The sequence below is a fragment of the Mesocricetus auratus genome, unplaced genomic scaffold (assembly GCF_017639785.1).
Source record: "Mesocricetus auratus isolate SY011 unplaced genomic scaffold, BCM_Maur_2.0 Super-Scaffold_6730, whole genome shotgun sequence".
Classification (NCBI taxonomy): domain Eukaryota; kingdom Metazoa; phylum Chordata; class Mammalia; order Rodentia; family Cricetidae; genus Mesocricetus; species Mesocricetus auratus.
The window spans coordinates 8,414,196-8,436,472 of NW_024429184.1; the positions used below are offsets into that span (position 1 = coordinate 8,414,196).

General features: G+C 37.5%; 1 non-coding gene across 1 annotated transcript; it reads left to right on the forward strand.

Annotated features, from left to right (window-relative positions):
- The first annotated feature begins 21,188 nt into the window (after positions 1–21,188).
- Positions 21,189–21,261, forward strand: Trnak-cuu. Its single transcript has one exon. It is a non-coding gene; the product is annotated as a tRNA-Lys (tRNA).
- The last annotated feature ends 1,016 nt before the right edge of the window (positions 21,262–22,277 follow it).

Genomic DNA, 22,277 nt, shown 5'->3' on the forward strand with positions numbered 1-22,277 from the left:
TCTCTTCTAATCCTCCCCTGACTCAGTCTTCCTGATCCCCCATATTCTACTCACTCCTCCTCTTCTCCCTTTTTCTTTTACCTACATACCTTCCCTCTCCCCTCATAATCCTGATTTACTTAGGAATTCTTGTCCCTTTTCCCTTCTTTGGGGGAACATGTATTTCTCTCTTATTGTCCTCCTCTGTTTCTAGTTTCTCTGGTGCTGTGGATTGTAGGTTGGTAGTCCTATGCTCTATGCTAATATCCATATGTGAGTGAGTACTTACCACTTGTCTTTCTGTGGCCTGGTTCCCTCACTCAGGATGGTTTCTTCCAATTATATCCATTTGCCTGTGAACTTCAATATTTCATTTTTTTCCACTGAGTAATACTCCATTATATGTTTCTCCATCCAGTCTTTGGTTAAGGAGCATCTAGGTTGCTTCTAGGTCCTGTCTATTACAAACAACACTGCTATGAACAGATCTGAACATAAGTCTTTATTGTATGGATGTGCATCCTTGGGTATATACCCAAGAGTGGAATTGCTGGATTTTGAGGTAGACTGATTCCCATTTTCCTGATAAACCACCATACTGATTTCCAAAGTGGCCATTCAAGTTTGCACTCCCACAAGCAATGGAGGGATATTCCCCTTTTTCCACACACTCTACAAAATAGACTGTCATTGGTGTTTTGTATTTAAGTCATTATGACAGGTGCAAGATGGTAACTCGGAGTTGTTATGATTTGTATTTCCCTGATTGCTAAGGAATTTGAGCACTATCTTAAAAGCCTTCCAGTCATTTTAGATTACTCTATTGAGCACTCTCTATTTAGTTCTGTAACCCACTTTTTAATTGGATTGTTTGGTGTTTTGGTGACTAACTCCTTGAGTTCTCAAATTTGGAAATCAGCCCTCTGACAGATGTGGGGTGATTGAATATCTTTTCCTGTTCTTTGGGCTACCATTGTGTCTTGTTGACAATGTCCTTTGCCTTAAAATTTATTAACTGTAGTTCTCAGTCTCTGTGCTACTGGTGTTATATGTTCATGAAGCAATTTCCTGTACCATTTTGTTCAAAGGTACCTCCCAATTTCTCTTCTAAGAGGTTTAAGTGTGTTGGGTTTATGGTAAGGTCTTTGATCCATTTAGGCTTAAGTTTTGTACATGGCAATAGATATGGATCTATCTGTAATCTTCTACATGTGATCATCCAGTTATGCCAGCACCATTTTTTGAAGATGCTTTCTTTTATCCACTGTATACTTCTGGCTTCTTTGTCAAAATTAAGGTGTGGATTAATAGCAGGGATTTCAAATTCAATTCCTTTGGTTTACCTATTTTTGTGCCAATACCAAGTTGTTTTCACTACTATAGCTGTATAATAGACTTTGAAGTCAGGGATGGTGATGCCTCCTGCAGTTCCTTTTTTTACAGGGTTGTTTGGGCTATCCTGAATTTTTGTTTTTCCATATAACGTTGAGTATTGTTCTTTTAAGATTTGTGAAGAATTGTGTTGCATTTTAATGGGGACTGCAGTGAATCTGTAGATTACTTTTGGCAAGATTGCCATTTTTACTATGTTGATCCTACCTATTTAAGAGCACAGGAAATTTCTCCATTTTTAATTTCTTTCTTTAAAGACTCAACGTTCTTGCTGTACAGGTCTTTCCCTTGTTTGATTAGTGTTACCCCAATATATTTTTGTTGTTTGTGGCCATTTAAAGGGTTATGTTTCCCTGGTTTCTTTCTCAGTCCATTTATCATCTGTATATAGTAGGGCTATCATCTGCAAATAATGAAAGTTTTATTTCTTCCTTTCCAATTAATCTCCTTTTGTTGTCCAATTGCTCTACCTAGAACTTCAAGTAGAATATGGAAAAGATATGGAGAGAGTTGACAGCCTTGTCTTGTTCCTGATTTTAGAGGAATCGTGTTGAGTTTCTCTCCATATAGTCTGGTGCTGGCTGTTGGTTTGCTTTATATTGGTTTTATTATGTTTAAGTATATTCCTGTTATCCCTAATCTCTCTAAGACCTTTACCACAATGTGGTGCTGGATTTTGCCAAAGTCTTTTTCAGCATCTACTGAGATGATCATGTGGTTTTTCTTTTCTAGTATGTTTATATGTTGGATTACATTGATGAATTTTCTTCTTTTTTGGTTTTTTGAGACAGGGTTTCTCTGTATTATTTTGGAGGCTGTCCTGGAACTCACTCTATAGACCAGGCTGGCCTCGAACTCACAGAGATCTGCCTACTGCTGCCTTCCAAGTGCTGGGATTAAAGGTATGCACCACCAATGCCTGGCAACATTGATGGATTTTCAAATGTTGAACCATCCCTGTGTCCCTGTGATGAAGACTACTTGATGACGGAAACATGCAGCTTTTCAGTTCCTATGGTTTATCCTTGTCATCCTACTACTTTCACTTTTTCTTAGCTTTGAATAGGCTCAAGACTGTCTCAAGCTAGGTAGAATAGAGACAAGACAACAAATGTTATGAATGGAGCAAGATTTTTATTTGCCCGTGTGCCCATGTTTGTGACTTTTAAAATCTTAACCCATTGCATGTGGAAATCAATTGAGAATCCACTCCTCTTCTGATTAAAACGAATCCCACTCTCCTCTCCAGATATGCTTCAGGTAAATTCTACTACCGTTCAATTTTAGCTTTTCTCTAGTTATGGGATTGACAAGTCACTGGATTCCCATGGTGCTTAGATTCTTGAGGGTGAAGACCTTTTATACCACAAAGCATCAGCTTGTTGTAATCTGAATACGGGTGTAGAACAGGAGAAATGTAAATTCTAGGGTACTTGTGTTTTCTTTCTTGTAGCTATAGTCATCAGCTTGCTTATCTTCTTCTAAGTTACCAGCTTACCTATTCTCTACCTTGATATATAATTGTATATTATAGTTAGAGATATAATCTTAATTGTACAATATGTCCATATTTATGGAATTAGTCAAAGAAGTGTGTACCAGGACACACAAAAATGGTGAAGTTTAGTTCAGAGAACAAAAAGATCTATGCCCACAAAATAGAAGAGATGTCATTACCAGTTAAGTCACAAACCTCATCCTTTTCTGAATGGAAGTGTGCTAGGAAGGGAAATGGCCCATCTAGAACTTCAATGCTCTTTTCCAATCAGCTGACATACAAAAGGAAAAGCATAAGCAGATAAATGGTGGAATCACAACAGCCAAGAAAGGACACTATAGGTTTTGTAAAAGAACAGTTTTCAAATTCCCTGTCTTATTTCTGTATTTTAATTCTAAGTATCCAAATCAGTTTTGCTCATAATGATATATATCATATAACTGCAAACAATTTATTTGCTTAGTATTAGATACATTTAAGAGTTCTAGTTATATAAATAGTAAAGGTATTGTTTTGTTGAAATAAACTAACTTTATTATATACCCATCCAAGACAGAGAGACAGAAGGAGAAGGGAATGGAAGAAATAAAAAGGATAATAGAGGAGAAGAGAGGAGAGATCGTGAGAGAGAGAAAAAGAGAGATACAAACAAAGTAATGTTTTGTAGGCAATATTCTTATCTCCAACTTTGTATACTCTTAAACTCTATATAGGATCATGAAACCAATGATACCAATATTTATTATCATGCAACACTTAAATATTCATATTGAAGGCATAGTTCATCTTGTCAGTACTGAAAAAGAATAGAGAGCTATGAGCGACTTGATTTTGTTTAATTTGCGGTTTAAAGTCTCTTCAATTTGTGCTGTTGAAGCATGCAGCTTGTCTGTTAGTTCAGAAATTTTCAAACTTCCTGTTGTAATTGACAAGGTTGTGGAAGAAATATAATTAAAACAACATCTTCCAGTAACCCAGGAATCTCTGCACAAAGGTAGAAGTGAAAGAAAACCTTGTTTACTTTTGTTGAATACATATTAATTCTGAATGTAATGTGTGCCACAGACAATTTTCTAAGAGGATGAAAAGATACAAAGAAACCTTTGTCTTTTGCGCACCCAGACAGATACAAACTTTGCATCTATGTTATCAAGATAAAACAAGAACAGCTTCTGGATGTAACAAAAAGAGGGAGGGGAGAGGTATTCGCCCTTTATTTTCAATTTGTACTTTCACTTTTATGTAATTCTTTGTGTTTTTCCTCATTTTTCCTTTTATTTTGGTTGGCTGAATTTATTGTCCTTGAAATGTTATCATGAATTAACATATGCCATGTCTATATCAACCAATGTTTTTGCATATCCAAGAACAAAGAAAAAAAACAATTTTTGTCCTACAACACCTTTGTTCTATAATTGCAAATTACTTAAGTTTACTATTTTAAAGTCTATGCAATCAAATTTTGGTAATATCTACTTGCATGACAAGTTCTTTTTCTAATTTCTTAAGATCTTTACATTTTTCATAATACTGATATGTCTTTTAGATGTTTTTGTCAAGACAGTGTTACTCTGGGTATCTTTGGCTGTCCTGGGACTCACTCTGGAGAGCACACTGGCCTCAAACTTAGAGATTAGCATGCCTCTGTCTCCTGAGTGCTGTCATTAAGGGCATGTACCACTGCTGCCTGGTTCTAATAGAGTTTCTTAATGACAGTCCTTATGCTGTTAAATCAACTATATCACAATGTTTTTGTTCCTTCTACTTTTGAAATCATTTTTCCAAGTTTCCCTGTAGATCAATAAGGATTTTATTGCAGAATTTTAAAGAACTTATTTTAATGTGTGGTGGTTAATAGTGTGTGTCAGTTTGGCAGGTTCTAGACTCACCTAGAAAACAAACCTGTGAGTCTACCTTTAAGGAGTTTCTATAGTAGATTCCTAAAATGAGCAAGACTCACTTTAACTGTGGGCAGCATATTTCCATGGGCCAGGGTCCTAGACTGAGTAAGGAGGAAAAAGAGCTTACCGCTAGCATTCATTGCCTGATAGTTTCTGAATGCCACACAAATTACTGCCCCAAGCTCATTCCTTTAGGAGTTCTCCATCATGAGGGAAAACAAGCTCTTTATCACAGCATATGGAAATGTCATTAAGACACGTGGTTTCTCAGCTACATTCCTTATTTATAAATCTTTGTGTAAGAGTTATCATTTGTCTAGATTAGTTTGTTTTACAGTTTCTAAAATATTTCTTACATTTCAAATGGAAAATAAACAATATGTATTAATTGTGAACTTAGGTATAAAGTGTTCCCTACATCTCTTGGTTCACATCTTCTGCCACTTTGATATTAAAGGTACAGTTTTTTTAATAACCTTGAAGTGACCCTTTTAGCATCATGCAATATACATATATATATGTACATATATATATATATATATACATGCATGCATACATACATACATATATTTTTTCCTCTATTTAGGTTTCATCTGCCAGTATAGTCACAAACATACCAATTTTACTTAATACGAATGTGGTGCTATTTAGATTTTTCTTTCTCTCCTCTGACATCCTATCACTCTTATAGTCAAGTCTGTGACTGTATTTCTTTACTGAACAAAGGCAACATTGCAGGTATAATAAAATGTTTGACAAATGCTATATATGAATAAACATATCAAAAGGGGAGGGTGCTGGGTAGAGACAAAGTTCTGTAACTGGAACATTATGCCTTCCTTCTCCCTCCCCTCTTCATTCTTGTCTTTCACAGAGGACTAACTCAACCATTTTCTATGTTTCAAGTGAAGGGGAGCTTATGGCCCCCTCAGGTTCTGAAGGCTCCATTGTAAACAGATGGCCACTTCAGACTGAGGCCTTCTCCTGTTCTGTGCTCACAAAGACATCTAGACTTGCCTTAGTGAATTTTTGGGGGCTTGCTATTATTCCAAGGTCCAGCTAAATCTGTGTGCCAGCATAAGTTTAGAAATTATATGTTGTATGTGTGCAGCTTCTCTTCTCTTAAGAACCAATTTTAGATTTGTGCTCCATTTGAGCACCCATCTGAATCTTTGACTACTTGCTTGACAGCTCTTTTTATCACACGTTTGTAAATAAGCATGCACTTATTTTAACAGTTTTTAGAATTTATTTGAACAAAAAATCTCTCTTCATTTAAGATCTCGATCTAAATTTTACTACTAAGCACTATAGGTAGCTTGCTGTAATAATTATTGATTGGTTATGAGAAAGATGAGTTAAAAATTGAATTTTAAAAAATGCCCAGGTGAGAACATACTATATTTGTTTTTCTGTTTTTCGGTTACCTCAGTCAGGATGTTTTTTTTCTAGTTCTGTCCATTTGCCTGCGAATTTAAGGATGCCATTGTTTCTTAACTCTGTGTAGTACTCCACTGTGTAAATATATCACATTTTCTTTATCTATTCTTCAGTTGAGGAGCATCTAGGTTGTTTCCAAGACCTGGCTATTATAAATAATGTTGCTATGAGCAGAGTTGGGCAAATGTAGATACCAGACATAGAGCAAAATACACCCAGCCTACAATCCGCAATCCCAGAGACGCAAGAACCCTCTTCTAGAAACACATGGAAGTACAAGCAGAAATCTACAACTAACCAATGGGCCAAACTCCTGGAGTACAATCAAAGCAAGGGAGGAGCAAAAATATGAACAAAGGAGTCAAGACTATAGTGGGGAAACCCACAGAATCAGCTGACTGGAGATAGTCAAAGATCATTGACTCAGATATGAGAAATGCAGAACCTACATAAGACTAAACTATAATCCCTTAATATAGGTGACAATGGTGTGACTGGAACAATATATGAGATCACTGGTAGTAGGGCCAAGATCTAAAATTAATGCACATACTGACTTATTGGAACCTATTCTGTATGAAGAGATACCTTGCTTAGCCTAGACACAGAGGTTTTGGGAGTGGAAAAATGCCTTGGTTCTGCTTCAATGAGATGATGGGACAGACCTAGTAGAGTTCCTATGGGAAGAACTTAATTCTCTTTGAGGATTCTATGGGATGTGGGGGGACAGTGGTGGGAGTGGGAAGAGATGAGGAAGGGGCAACTGTGATTCGAATGTAAAAAGTCAACATTAATAAAAAAAGAAAATGAAAAAAATTGATGGCAGAAATCCTTCTGTATATATGTTGTCTTATTTGTGGATAAATAAAGCATTGTTGGCAAATAGGGAAGGAAGATAGGTGGAACTAGGAGTCTAGAAGGATTCTGGGAAGTGTAGTCAAGAGTAAGGAGTTGCCATGTGATCCTGGGAGGAAAGGGCTCAAGTATGGTGCTCTCAGCAAGATAAGACCTTATAAAATATATATTAGTAATTATGGTTAATAATTAGGTCAGAGCTAGCCACTAAGAAACCATAGCACATGACCAACAGCTTCATAAATAATATAGCATCCTGTGTGTTAATTTGGAACTAATGCAGTTCAGGGACCAAGCTGGCAGTAAGAATACATGTTACACGGGTCATTTTTGTTAGGGTCCTAGAGAAGTTCCCCAAAGACGACCATCCATGTATGGAATAAGAAAGTGCGTTTATTATTCCAGCATGCTGGGGCCATCCATTCCACACAAATGCGAAATGGAGACAACCCAAAGAGTAGCCTGTTATGGTGTCTGCTCAGTCCTCTCAATTTTGTTAACACAGATAACCTCCTTTTTCAATATATGTATATATATATATATATATATATGCTTAAATGCATTTTTATTTTATGTGATACTCTGTTACATAAGAGTATTTTACAAGTATACATTGTACATTGAACATATCCACTTCCCATATACCATGCTCTCCTGAGAACCTCAAAAGTCAATTTTTTGTATGTCATGCACAATCATAATATTAACTTCTTAACTGTAATCATTTCTTAAAAAATACTTTAATTTATGAGCTATGACTACTTTACCCAATGTTTCCTAAGCCAATGAAATTTTAAATAACTCCATATGAATGCTAAGTTTTTTTTAAAAATAAGCTTGGAAGTCTTTAATTTCTTATTTTTGTACATTTTAAAAAACTGAGAAAACAATTTTCTTTCATACAATACATTCCAACCACAGATTCCTCCTCCCTCTACCCCTCTCTGCTTTCCACCACTTCCTCTTTCATCCAGATGTATTCCCCCTCTATTTTCCTTCAGAAAAGATCAGGATTCCAAGAGACAATAACCAAACATGACAAAAGTAGATGCAATAATTCCAGCAATGGAATCACAGGAACTCCATGCTGCCTTTTCTACATTACAGTTACTAGAATGCATATATTAGAATTATTTGAGCATCCTAGACCAGCATATAATTAGTTGATACAAGTTAAACTGACTTCAGCTCTTTCTTCATTTATGGTAAGTAGAGATAAGCTTTCCTTTTTTTCTGTTCTCAATTGTGTTCAATAGTTTTTATATGTGAATAATAGTTTGAATTCTTTACTTGATCTTGTGGATCCATTCGTGTTTGTGCTTTTAGAGTGATATATATATATATATATGTGTGTATATATATATATAACATCTGAGTAGATATGGAGTCATAAAATATGCAACATAAATTCTATAGATTAAGGAAAACACTGAATACCTCCACTGAGAAGACTTTCTCAGCACTATGAAGGATAAGGAATGAACCACACAGTTTAATAAACGAGAATCAGAGATTACAGAAGAATGTGGAAGTGAGCTGAGAAAACCTGTGTCTTTGAGCTCAACTGATGCTTTCTTTCCTCTGGTGGGTTTTTAAGCAAGGACTTGTGATACATGCTGCTGTTTGTGATCACACAAATCTTTCACTGAGTCAGTGTTCTCAGGAAGAATGAAATTCACAGACAATGAGAGGATGAATTCAGAAAAGGGTTTTATTGTAGTTGGGAGCCTAGTAAAAGGAATGCAGAATTCTTGCATAGTAGAAGTGGGTCCCCAGAAACAGGATGCCATTAAGCCCCTAGTCTAGGAGAGTCATAGAACTTAGAGTCAAGTTGAGGGTGAAATGAGGGTGGCGGTCAGTCCAGCCTGTAAGTGTCTGGGTGTTTCTTCCTAGTTTAAATCATGACCTCTCACATAGGTTCAAGGCAGTGGTGCTCAGCTAAAGTAAGACAAACAGGGAAAACCAGATCTTCCTTCTCATATCCCTGGTCTCTGGTCCCAGAAAGATATTGTGGCTTCAACATTTCCAGCATCTAGTTTCTTCACCAAGAACCAAAGTGTTAACACAGTCAAGGACATATATGGATTTTTATCTAAGTCTATGCTACTCACTTTCAGGGATGCTATTCTATAGGCTGTCTAGCCATTTTCTGTTTGATATTTTCATTGTAAGAAAATGAGAAACTATAACTCTAAGGAGATAAATTACTTCAGTTGTCTTGACAAAGGTTGAATATGTTGTGACAGTTTTCAGCATTCCTATACTATACATGCTTTCTCTGATAATACATTTTTCCTAGCGGATTTAGAGTGTGCTATGCCTATAAACTACAAGAAGAAAATATTTGTCTTTCTGGAGAGCTGTGTGCTTTATGTTAGCTTATTTCTGAAGACTCTGAAAACAGTACAGGAACTCTGTGTAGGTTTTACCTCCGACAGAAGCAAAATGAGTGATGGATGAATTCCTCTGGACCAGGATTCCAGAAGACAGAGCAGATACTGGCCTGTTGTGCACTTATAATGAATGAGAGCCTCTGGTTCTTAATTTAGAAAGAGTTTAAAATAAACCCTATCAACTTCCTTTTCTTTGATTGTGGTTTTTTTTAATTTCTTTGTCTTTGTCTTCCCTTTTGTCTTTAATAAATAACATCTTCATGGCTTTTTTTGGTTAAAGTAAACATTGAGTCACTACAGAAAACATATTCATTCTGTCAGATACTCAAGTTGGCAGCATTTGAATGTAAAGGAGATTCTGGGTTGTATTTTGTTGTTGTGATTGTTTTGTTTTTTTGTTTTTTCTAAGTGCTCCACTCACTGGGAACTGGATTCTGAGCAGATCTTGTGTGCTTAGGGGCACTCTAAGAAATCTGAATTTGATGTAGAGAGACTGGCAGTCAAGGGAGACGACACTTTGCTTGTTCAAAAAACATCTGAGAATAATCAGTGTGAAGAGTGTGGTAAACAGAGTATCCTGAGGTGCCAAAGCATAGCCTGGGAGATCATGCCCTCCCTTACACTATAGCAGTCTTCATTTTTAATAAGATCTCCACATGATTCATAATTAACATTTAGACATTGAAAGCCCCACTTTAGAGCACATTGTAAGATGTGTCAGGTCTGCAGATTTTCACCTCAGAATCACAAGTCTGATTGTTACTTTTAATTATTTGAATAATCCACTTATTATCCTTGAGCCTTTGTGAAATTGTTGATAAGTTACCTTGGCTTAGTCTCATAGGAACAAAATGAATTTAAGCCATGAATGCGTTTTGCACTGGGTCAGACAAAATAGAGATAAATGTTCTCTGAGGCCACTGGAGGGAGGAACAACAGCTTTTCTAGGATGTGGTAGTAGCCCAGTCTGCAGATTATAGTAAGGCACTGCATTGCTAGTCCTCCCCTCCCAAAATCAAAACTATCTGAAATCCACAGCTTTGAGCATAGGCCAAGATCTTAACTGACTCAACATTGTGTCTGGTTAAACTTTGTTTCCTTATTCTCTCACAGTGCCACAGGGTCAGTTGCTGGAACCAGGTAAATGTTTGTTGAATTAAATTGACACACAGTGATTAAAAAGCCTATTGTCATGGTGGGCAATTTCACATTTTATTCATTTCTATTTTCTATGTAATTATACTGAGTCTATATTCCTTGTGCCTTTGCAAATTGATCTTTATCTTGCCTTCTGAAGTTTTACACAATAAGACTATGTTTTCACACTAAAGCAATATCCATGATGACAGTTCAAGCTGAAGTGCTCAACACTTCTTTCTTCTACATGTGAAATACCCCTACATTTCTCAAATATGTTTTAAGGGTCATTTTCTCAGATCTGTCATCATTATGCCTCCCATGCTCTTCTTAAGCATAGCCCTGAAGTTAAGCCTTTTTGAAGGGGTGAAATAACAATTTAAGAGCAAGACGTATCACAGAATGTTTTCCTTTTCAATCTCTAAGTATAGACTGAGGATTTAGAGTTACAGAGAGTTGAGAGAAATGAGCCAAGAAAAAAGTGAAGTGTTTATATATGAGAGATCAATGACTATTTCCTAAAGGAGAGACACATAGCAAACACACTGTAAAATGAATTAAATACTAATTGAAAATACCTGTAGAAAATTTGATTAGAATCTGGGGAATCTGCAAAGGTAGCTGGATAACAAGAAATCCATTCCCAAAGCCCATTTGATTCTGTCAATGTACTTTATTCAGTAAATTTGCAGTTATTCTCATTAAAAGAATTAATTAAAATGCACTAAACTTTCCACAGCTGTATCAATGTTGTAGAGAATTTGGTTGTACCTGCAGCTACTTACCTTTATATTCACGATGAACCATTTCAATTGCCACAAACAATTCTTTTTATTAAGTCAGTTTTTGACACTGCCATACATGTATATAATGCATTCTGGTCACTCCCCCAACCTTCTTTCATCTCTCTTCAACTCCTTTCAACATGCCCATCCTCCCTAGCTGCCCATCCTCCCTAGCTTCCCATTTCTGCTTTATGACAGTGGTGTGTGTGTGTGTGTGTGTGTGTGTGTGTGTGTGTGTGTGTGTGACTATTTTGGTTCAATTGAGACCATCTGTATGAATATTGACTTGGGACTACCCATTGGAATATAAGGAGGCTCTCAATGAGTACACAATAGAATGCCATGGAAGTCTCTTTCTTTGACTGTATCCATAGGAAGTAGTTCAGCAGTAAGGCAGTAAGTCCCTGAGTTCTCCCTCCCTTCTCTAAATACTGATGGGTCTATCCTTGTGCAGACCCTGAACAGTCGCTCATAGTTGTTGAAAACCCACAATAGCAATGGCTTCTATGCCAAAAAGATGACGTTTCATAGCTTTTCCTGTCTTCTAACTCTTGTCCAGTCGAAAGGCCATGCTTTTAGCCCAGTACTCTAGAAACAGATGCCTCTGTGATTTAGGCTGAGAGTGGTAATTGTCTGTGGATATAAACATATTCATTTAGAAGGTGGTGATTGGGCACTATGCCATTGAGCTTAAACTCAGAAATACATTCTACTCAACCCTGTACCCTATGCTTTCTGGCTCCACATGATTTTTATAGGGTTTAAAATATCAGTTATGGACTCTCTCCTATGGAGTAGGTATCAAATCCAGAGGGCAATTGTCACCCTTTGAACATTTGTGACACTATTGCTCGACAGGCAACATCTTCCTGACAGATTGATACATTGTCAATAGGAGCCACAGGTAGGTAAGACCACTGGCGTCTTAACAACTTTTGTGCTACAACAGCCTTCACAGTACCTCCTTGTACTATGAAAAGTAGCCAGCAGGAATGCGGTGTCCAGCTCAGTTCTGGCTTAATTTTTGTATATCATACAAACAAGTTGTGCGGTCTCTTCAGCAATAGGGTCTAATGATTTAGTTTTAGTTAGCAATCAAGGTCAATGGTAAATTATTTCATAATCATTAGGGCTTTTTATTTTTATATTTTTAGGGCTTTTTGAATAATAATTCACAAGGAGTTTTCACATACCTACACTAGAGCTGTTATTTAATCACCCATAAATTTAAAAGTGAGGTCTTTTGATTCATCCAGTGTGTATCTTTTCCAATATGTTTTTTGCTAGCGACTTGAAACTTTTTTATATAATTTATTTTGATCACAATCTTTCTCCCCCAACTCCCTTCTAGAATATTCCCACATCCCTCCCTACCCAACTGTGTGTTCTCTATCCCTCCCTCCCTCTATTCCTCTGTGTCTTTCTCTCTCTCACTCTCAGTAAAAGAAAATAAAAACAAACAAAATAAAAAGACAAAATACCAAATTGAACAAAATAAAAAAGGACACAAAAAGCTTTGACTCAGTCCTGCGATGGCCAGCTATTCCTGGACCAGGCATTTTCAGTGGAGCGTGGTTAATTTATCAACTACAGAAAACTATCCTTTCCCATCAAATATCAATTGCAAATCATTTCTTGTTTATGCACAGGATTTTGTGCTCACTCTCCCCTCTTCTCACTGGGTAGTTGCATGGCTTGGACTTGTACAGGTTATATGAGTGTTGTCTCTGTCAGTTCCCATGTGCGTCACTCCTGGTGTTTGAGGGAGATATTGTTTCCCTGGAGCGATCTACCGCCTCTGGTTCTTAGAATATATTTTCTGCCTCCCCTTCCACATAGGCCCCTGAAGGGGAGGGATGTGGTGAAGGCATCCCTTGTTGGCTAGAGCACTTCAAAGTTTCTCGCCCTCTGCATAGTGTCCAGCTGTGGTTCTATGTTAACCATCCTCTCCTTCAAGAAGATGCTTGTCTGGTGAGGGCTGAGTGTTACAGTGATATATGTGTATAACAATGTGATACTAGGGATCATTTTATTGCTATATTTATTTAACAGACTAAAAGAATTTCCCCCAAGGATCCATGGCTTACCTACTCAAAGCTTCCTAGCCAGTTTAGCTATGTGGATATGTGTTGCAGCTCATAAAATAAGCTTTAAATCCATTCAAAAGAAGTTGCTGGTTTTCTCTTAACATTTGTACTACCACTGCATAAGTGTCACTGTCTTACACCAGTTCCTGTAACAGTTCCCAGCGCAGGGTCTTAGCCCAACCATGGAAGGTTAAGCTGGGTCTGAGAAAGGGTAAGTGTGCCCTTCACCCAGGATTTGTTTCTGCGTGAAACTAATGATTACTTTTCTCTCCCAGTAGAAAGATAGTACCTTTCAATACCCTGCACTCCTTCCCTCCTCCCCATTTAAGTATCCTATTCTAATTTCCCTCTTTCTCCTTTATAACACTGTATTCCATATCCCCTTCCTGGAAAACTCCCTTCTCCTCCATGGTCCTTGCTCCCTAACCTCTGTGAGTGTTCTCAGTGTAATCATGTATCTACAGACTGAAAATGCACATACAATGAACAACATGCAGTGTTTGTCTTTTGGGGGTGTTGGTTACCTCATTCAGGGTGTTTGTTTCTAGCTCCATCCATTTTCCTCTATATTTCATTTTGTACAACAAGTAAATAATATCTCATCTTGCAAATGCACCAGATTTTCATTATCCATCTGTCTTGGATGGAAAATGAAATGGGTGTTTCCAGCTTTTGAGCTATTATGAAAAGAGCAGTAAAGAACAGAGATGAACAAGTATCTTCAGGAAGAGTAAGAATCCCTTGGGTGTATGACCAAGTGTGGTGTAGTCGAATCCTGTCATAGATTGGTTTCAAACTTTTTGAGGAACTTACACATTCATTTACACAGTGCCTGTATCAGTTTACACTTACCCTCAACATGATCGAGAATTCCATGTTCTCTACACCCTCATCATCATGAACTGCCATTTGTTTCATTGATCTTGGCCATTTTGACAGGTGTAAGATGAAATCTGAAAGTAGATGTAATTTACATTTCCCTAACGGCTAAGGATGTTGAAATTTTTAGATAATTTCTTTAACATTTATTTTCATATTTTGAGAAGTATTTAGCTCTAAAGCTAATTTTTAAATTGAGTTGTTTCCTTTATATGGACATTTGTTGTATTTATATTCTAAATCCAAACCCTTTGTCAGTATAATTGGTTAAGGATTTTTCTCATTCTGTGTGCTTCAATTATGCTTGAGTAATGGTGATCTTTACTGTACATAGTGTTTTAGCTTCATGAGGTCCTATTTATAATTGTTTGTCTCAATGCCTGTGGCACCAGGTTAATGTTCAGAAAGTTGTTTCCTGTGCCAAAGAGTTCGTGACTGTTCCATTATTTCTCTTCTATCACATTCAGGGTATGGACCTTTTTTGAGATCCTTAATCTATTTCAGGTTAAGATTTTTTACAGGATGATAGGTATGGATCTATTTTCATCCACTTACATAAAGCTACTCAGTTTGACCAGCACCATTAGTTTAAGATGCTTTATTTTTTCCAGTGTACACTTTTGGCCTTTTTTAGATAGTCAGGTGGGTCTAGGTATGCTGACTTGTGTCTTGTCCTTCAATTCTATTCCTTGATCACCATGTCTGCTTTTATAAGAATAGCATTCTATTTTTATTACTATAGATCTCTAAAACAATTTTAAATATAGGATGGTAGTACCTTTAGAATGTTTTTAATAGTTATGATTATCTTAGCTATCCTGTCTTGTTGTTGTTTTGGTGTGTGGTGTGTGTGTGTGTGTGTGTGTGTGAATGTGTGTGTTTCCATAGGAAGGTGAAGATTTGTTTTAATTTTGTGAAGTTTCGTGTTTAACTTTGGATGGCAATTACATTGGGATTTATTGGGAAGATGGCCATTTCACGAATAAATCCTAAAAATCAATATGGCATGGGAGGTTACAAAAATCATGGGTATCCATGTGACTTTTTTTCTTTCTTTTCTTTTCTTCACTTAATTTTTTAAACTGTTTTATTCTTCTCTCACATATTACATCCACACTGCACTTTTCCCTCTCTCCATTTTCCCCAGTTTCTCTGCCCCCCACACTTTTACTCTTTCTCCAGATCCATTCACCCTCCCATGTTGCCTCTGAAAAGAGAAGGACTCCCAGGGATATCAAACAAACCCGACATAACTAGGTACAATAAGACCAGGCACACACGATCACTACAAGGATGGATGAGGCAAGACAGTAGGAATAAAAGCTTCCCACAATCAGACAAAGGAGTCAGTAACAGCAACTGCTTCCACTGTTAGGAATCCCACAAGTACACTAAGCTAATCGGCCATAACATACATGCTAAAGACATAGATCAGATCCATACAGGATCCCTGATATCAGTGAGTAACCATGAATCCTGGTCAGTTGAATCTGTAGCCCATGTTCTTGTGGTGTCCATGGCCCCTCAGGTACCCTTCCCTTCTCTGCAGGACTTCCTAGGCTCCACCTTATATTTGGCTCTTTGGACTCTACATCTGCTCCCATTCATTAGTTGCTGGTTGAAGTCTGTCTGATGACAAGTATGACAGATTTTGGTCGCAGAACACTCCACAGGCAGATCAAACTAAGTTGAAGATTTTATGGCTGGGTTGGTGTTCCAATCCATCCACTTGAAGCCTTGTCTGGTTATATAACATGGCTTGTTCAGGGTCTATATCCTCCATTACTAGAAGTCTTTGCTAGGGTAGATCTCATAGATTCTGTGGAGTTTACATTGAACTAGGTTTCTGTCTCTATGCCAGTCATTTCTATCTCTTATGCCAGTCATTTCTCCCAGGATTTTTTCTCCCTCCCTAACCAAAACATGATCCGTCTGTTCTCAGTTCTACCCACTCCAGTCCACCTGAACAAAATCAAATTTTTCTCTTTGCCGAGGAGCCCATCTCTTTTATTTAGACTCTCTGGGCCAGTGGATTGTAGCATAATTATTTTTTACTTTATAGCCTATATCTACTTATAAGTAAGCAATACCTGGGTCTAGGTTAGGTCAACTGGGATGGCTTTTTTTCTAGTTCCACCATTTGCCTGAACATTTCAAGACGTCATTATTTTTTAACAGCTGAGTATATTCCATTGTGTAAATGCATTACATTTTCTTTATCCATTTTTTGGTTATGGGACATCCAGATTTTTTCCAGATCCTGGGTATTATGAATAAAGCTACAATAAATATAGTTGAACAAGTGTCTTTGTGGTATGGTGGAGTGCCCTTTGGGTATATTCCCAAGAGTAGTATAACTGGGTCTTGTGGGAGATTGATTCCCAATTTTCTGGGAATCAACTGCCATGTTGTTTTCCAAAGTGGCCATACAAATTTACATTCATACCAGCACTTACATATATTTTCATATCATCAGTCAATAGAAATACTTTGACTTCTTCCTTTCCAGTTTGTATCCCCTTTATTTCTTTTATTGTAGGGAGAGATCTATGTACCCATAGTGCTGACCACACCCACACAACACCTAAATTCCCAAATATTGTTTATAAATTTTTGTTTTCATTTAAATGGGGTTGCTTATAAATGGTTAATGATCACATTCAATCTCTTTTTAAAGATAAAAGGGAGATTATGGTATAGAAATGAATACTTTGTATTAGAATGGATTTTCATTTATTGATCAAATTTTTAAAATTTATTTGTTATGTATACAGTATTCTGTCTACATGTATCCATGCAGGCATGGAGAGGGCACCAGATCTCATTACAGGTAGTTGTGAGCCACCATGTGGTTTCTGGGAATTGAACTCAGAACCTCTGGAAGACCAGCTAGTGTTCTTCACCTCTGAGCCATCCCTCCAGCCCCTATTGATAAAAATTTAAGGTAAATTTTGTCATACATGTATTTCTCCTCTTGTTTAAGTATTGTGTTTATACTGATCTTTTAAAATGTGATGCATAAATAAATACAGATTGTATATAGTCTCCTATAATAGTCAGAACTTATAGTTAGGTTAGTTAGGTTTTATAGATATACAAAGATGTATTTGAGATGGATAGATATTCTTCAAACCTTTCAAAGACCTACAAAATATATGATATTTAAATGGTTTAGAGTTTTTCATGATAATGAGACACGACTACTCCTGGCACATCAATTACATCTAAGAGGAAGATGGGCTTCGAAAAAACTCGTTATGAAGTTTGCTTTCAACATGGCAATATTAGCCAATTGGGCAAGAAACCACTGTTGCCTTAACTGTTGAACTGTTGCTGTATGAACAGGATATGCAGGACTCACAGGAAATTGACTGCTAAACTTAAAAATGGACAGTCCTACAGGGTTTATGCTTCATAGAAGAGTCTGCCAGACATTCTACAGGACACAGAAAAATGACTGACAAACTGCCAATGCAGATGGACAGTTTAAAATTTCCTGCTTTGCTGAGAAGTCTGCCAGACACACTGGGGTCTATGGGCTGAAGATGGATGCCCCAACATTACAAAAGAACTTTTGGTGACTGTCCAAGTAGCAAGATGGTTCTGTAAATTCTAGTGTTTATATACTATCCTTCTGTGGTCTTTGATAGAGTTGAAGACAGATAGTTATACAGTTTTCCTTAATTAAGATTAAAGATAAGATACATATAGGACTTTAGATTCACAAAGATGGTATTTTCTTTAAATGTTTCTAAATGTTAATGGACTAAATATTTTATTGATAGTTCTTGCTTAATAATTGCCTTGTTATATATTTTAGTATGTTAAAGTTAAAACCTTTCTTTTTATTTAGACAGAAAAGAGGAGATGATGGGAGATGTTATTCTATAAATATGTCTGTCTTATTGGTTGATGAATAAAAACACTGTTGTCCAGTATGTGAGCAAGATAAGTGGGACTAGGGTCAAGGAGTATTCTGAGAAATGTAGTCAAGAGTGGAGAGTTGCCATGTGATGTCAGGAAGAGAGGACACATGAGAATGCATCCTTGGAAAGATAAGTCCTTGTAAAATATATAGATTAGAAATTATGGGTTAATAATTAAGTCAGAGTGAGCCAATGAAAATCTATAGCAAATGGCCAATATGTTTATAATTAATATAGTGTTCTGTGTGTTCATTTGGGACTGACCATGTTCTGGAACCAGTCTGGTGGGAAGAATGTACACTTCAAGTTATCTTATTGCTCTAGCTAGAATTTCAACATTCCCTTGACATACTTGCCAAGAATAACTATCATCATTGCTTTTGACCTTAGCCATTCTGACAGGTGTAAGATGGATTCTCAGAGTTAGTTTGGTTTCCATTTCCCTGGCCACTAATGATGTTTCTCAGTGATTTGAGATTCCTCTGTCGAGAATCCTCTGTTTAGTTCTGTACCCTTGTTTAATTGGCTTATTTTTATTTTTTCTGTCTAGTTTCAGGAGTTCTTTTTATATTTGAATATTAACCCCCTGTCAGAAGAGGGTTTGGTGAAGATCCTTCCCCATTCTTTGGGCTGTTGTTTAGTCCTTTTGACACTGTCCTTTGCCTTACAGATGCTTTTCAGTTTCATGAGGAATCATTTCTTCATTGTCAATTAATTGCCTACACTACTCTACACTGTTCAGAAAGCCGGCTTCTGTGTCAATGCTTTAAAGCCTGTTCCACACATCCTCTTCTTCTACCACATTCAGTGTACCTGGGTTTATTTTGAGGTTGTTGGTCTACTTGGACTTAAGTTTGTGCAAGGTAACAGACCAGAACCTACTTGCATTCTTCTATGTGCTGACATCCAATTAGACCAGTCTCATTTGTTGAAGATGCTTTCTTTTCTCATTGAATGCATCTGGCTTCTTTATAAAAAAATCAGGTATTCGTAGGTATGTGGATTTATGTCTAGGTCTTCAACTTGATCCCATTGATCAACATGCTTGTTTTTATGCAATGCCATGCAGTTTTTTATTACTACAGCTCTATACTACAGCTTGAAATCAGTGATGGAGATATGTCCAACAATTCTTTTATTGTACAGGACTGTTTGATTATCCTGAATTTTTTTTGTTTTTTTTCCATATGAAATTGAGTATTATCTGATTTCTGAGTTTGTCTGTGTTTTGTCCCTTAGTTTCTGTTTCCTCTTTTTTTCTTTGTGCCCTAGGATTTTTGGTGGTCACTGTGACCTCTGATCCAGTAGGGAGTCTCTGTTCAAGTTGTGAGCTGAAATTCTGGTAGCTATCTTGGTTTTTGTTGTGGCAGGGGGGTCTCTGCCAGAGTTGGGAGATGGGATAAAGGTGATGAGAAGGTCTGTGGAGCTTGGGAGCACCAAGTTAGTGGAGGAAGTCTGTTCGTGGGCCTCCTGTTTGTGGTTCTGTCAAGCAGTATGGTCTCTGGTTAAGGAGTGAATGTCTGCTTGGGTTAAGAGTATCTGTGTTTTAGTCTTGGTTGGCCTGTACCTGTTTTTCAAACCATCATGGTTCTAACTGGATTGGCCTGTACCCGGGCAGCTGTTTTTCTGACTAATATGGCATGCTTCCTGCCAGCAGAAGTTCGTCCAAATTGGACCAGTGGCATAGGATTGACTTGGGTAGAATGGGGCACAGTGGAATGGGTATTTGGAAACAGAATCTAGGGAGTGGGGCAATCACCTGTCGTGTGGGTCACTTAACTGTTCAGACTTTCTGAGTGGAGCGGCCTGCACTTGAGCAGCAGAACTATGCCAAAGTGGGGGGCACAGGAGAGACAATGGGGATAGAGTTGAGGAGGGGCGGGGTGGGGGGGTGGCAATGAAATGCGTCTTTGGGGACCATGTCTATGGAGTCAGGTCAGCTGGCAGATGGATCACCTGTTCTGACTGGTCCACACAGCTTTTTCTTTTCTTTCTGTCTTTTTTTTTTTTTTTTTTTTTTTTGGTTTTTCGACACAGGGTTTCTCTGTATTGTTTTGGTGCCTGTCCTGCTGTCCTGGAACTCGCTTGGTAGACCAGACTTGGCCTCGAATTCACAGAGATCCACCTGACTCTGCCTCCCGAGTGCTGAGATTAAAGGCGTGTGCCACCACCTTCCAGCCCACATGGATTTTTCATACCGCTTTTTATTTTGTTTGGACCTCTCACTACAATCTCACCACTACTCTCCACATCCTCTACTTACTTGATTAATACTAAAATCAGAATGCTATATTTTACAAAACTGAGGAAGCTAGACTATCATTTAAATTTCATGAAATTCAAGTTAAAACCTTATAAATATGCAACATACATATTGGCATATTCTATGAAGAATACTTTCAAAATGATGTTTTAAAGGTCAGAGTAGGTAAAGATATATCATTGAACTCTGTCAAAGGGATGACACCAATGTTTTGGAACTTTAAATTTAAGTATATAGGTAAATGTATATGACTAAAAATATTCTAAGCATGATAAAGTATATAATGGTAAATGACTAAGAGTTTCACATATTCTTTGGTAAGGACATCAACTATTAAATTAATTTTAATATGTCCAAAAAATGGGTATGTTATTGACACTACAAACTCAAGCAGATTACTTCCTTACTTAGTGAAATTACACATTTTCCAGGCATGATGCTTGAATGACAGATGAAGGAGGATCAGTATTTCAAGACCAGTTGCAGCTGCATAATAGGTTCAAGGCTAGCTTAGGATACAGGAACCTTGTTGAAAAATAGTCTTTATTTTTAGATACACAACAGTCTTTTAAGTGGATCTTAGAATATGTACCAATATATCAACAGAGTAGGAGAGATTAAAATATATGTATTAAAGATTCACGAAGAAGAGTGCCCGGCTAGCTCAGTCGGTAGAGCATGAGACTCTTAATCTCAGGGTTGTGGGTTCGAGCCCCACGTTGGGCGCGTGGTAATATTTTGCCGGGCACTGGTGGCGCACGCCTTTAATCCCAGCACTTGGGAGGCAGAGGCAGGCAGATCTCTGTGAGTTCGAGGCCAGCCTGGTCTACAAGAGCTAGTTCCAGGACAACCTCCAAAGCCACAGAGAAACCCTGTCTCGAAAAACCAAAAAAAAAAAAAAAAGATTCACGAAGAACAATATAAATTAAGTCATAAGAGATGATATTAAAGAAAGAGGAATAGCATGGGTGTTAGAGGTAGGAACTTTATTCATGATTATTTCAGGGGACTTCCAGTCATGGACATGTCAAAGCAAGGACTCAAATATGAGGAGTAAAAGGAGCTGTGACTTGTAGATGGACATCAATAGATGAATTAAGATTGCACTGTTAGAATAAGGAAGTGAAGTTTGGGCAACAACATACAGAAGCCAGAAGCTGGTTTCTCAGCAGAGATGAGCAGGCTTACTTGGGGGCTGTTGTTTATAGAAACTCTTACCGGGAATAAGGGGGAGACTGGTTTACGGATACAGCCTCACAGATGGTTCCTGCCTTCATAGGGATTAGAAAGGAAAGGCAAAGCAGATGATAATAACACTTTTTATCTTAAATGATATTTATGCTGCATCAGATGCAGACAGAAGACTGAAATAAGTTAAGATGCTCTAGTAATTCCAGTCAGAAAAATATGAAAATCTCCTCTCCAAAGTGTATTCCACAAAGCTTTGGTCTGCCAACTAGACCTCTGTGTTCTTGGGTATTTGTCTCCATTTCTGGGAGTGTGCACCTGCAAAATCAGAGCGATAAAGCCTCGGAGTCACCTTGGGGGAATTAATGAAGGTCATCGTTTGTATGTTTCTCTGATGGTGCTTCTCAGTGTGCTGGGTAAAATACCAGCCAGAGCTCCTTAAGAAGGAACCTTCAGCACTATAACGGTGTTAATTTCCCTAAGGAACACCCTATTAGCAAAGTGAGACAAATGCAAGGACATGGAAGCAGCTATGGGTGTGATTATGAGAATGT